Source organism: Mustela erminea, chromosome 2 (assembly GCF_009829155.1).
Source record: "Mustela erminea isolate mMusErm1 chromosome 2, mMusErm1.Pri, whole genome shotgun sequence".
NCBI classification, from domain to species: Eukaryota; Metazoa; Chordata; class Mammalia; order Carnivora; family Mustelidae; genus Mustela; species Mustela erminea.
Genome location: NC_045615.1, coordinates 62,006,935 through 62,008,143, shown reverse-complemented (window position 1 = coordinate 62,008,143; position 1,209 = coordinate 62,006,935).

The window sequence follows — 1,209 nt, the reverse complement described above, 5'->3', positions numbered from 1 at the left end:
TCTCTATTTTTCCATGAAGAAATTTTTATTTGTGGGAATTGCAGTAATGAACATATGATCCTGAAAATCTAATTTTGTTTATGATAAAAAAGTTTATAATTCTACACTTGCCCTTATGTCAGCAGAATGAATACTGTATATAAATCTTTCATAAAATATGCCAGTTTTGTTCATTTTGTTTTTCCTCATAGATTTTGTCTTTCTCATATATTTAAAGAAAAGGAAAAAAGAAGAACATGGTTCTTTTCACATTTCTAAAGGATATATTCTTTGTTGAAAGTTTTAAAAAGTCATCTAAATAGAGGAAGAAATGAATGTATCCAAACTTTTCTCCATTCTTCTCCATCCTAAGTGTGCCAGGAGAAAGCATCCCCCTGTGCCAATGAATGAAACGTCCGGTGGTAATGCTTGAAAGACTTGAAGTGCCTGAAGAAATGCGCAACACTGGAATTCTGTCTTCAGCCCCTCCCAGCAATACTCTGAGATTAAATTTTTATTGTGTTACTCTTTTTATTATGGAATACTGGGTTCCAACCAAGCTGCTTATTATTTGGTGGTGAATGTGCTTAACACTTACTTACTTCACTGCTTCTCAGAGCAAGGCTCTTCTTTTTTTTTGATGCTTCATAACCTACAAAAAATGTAGAACACAATTTTGTATATTGGAAATCTTAAACATGATTGCAAACCTGGAACTCTTTCAAACAATTGAAAGAGTCCATGTCCACAGAAAAACATACCACATCAGAAGATTTTTATACATTTTAGAAATTTCAGGCTGTGTTCTCTTAGTAGAATATCACAAATATGTCTTGGCCATGACAACAGAATTAGATTATATAGTCTGAGAAAGAAGAATTAGGTAACTTGAATTATGGGAGTTCCTGGATCCTCAGCAATTTTTTCAGGTGAGTTGCTGTGTTTCTTTATTATATTGTGGTATAAGCAACAATAGGGTAAAAATATAGAATTGGATTTTCATAGAAAATAGCTTCCTGTCTCTACTTGAAATCTTTAAGGATACCAATACTTGGAGTTTCATCTGTAACGATAAGAGAATAATTCGAAGTAGTTTGAACCAAGGAGGGAGAGGGGAGGAATTCTATACCTTATTTAGACTTTGAGCCTGATAATTTCATATAGTTTCTGCAAAAATCATGTATTTTTTCAACTTGCTTATTGGTAAAAGCTTTTATTTGCACGTTTTAT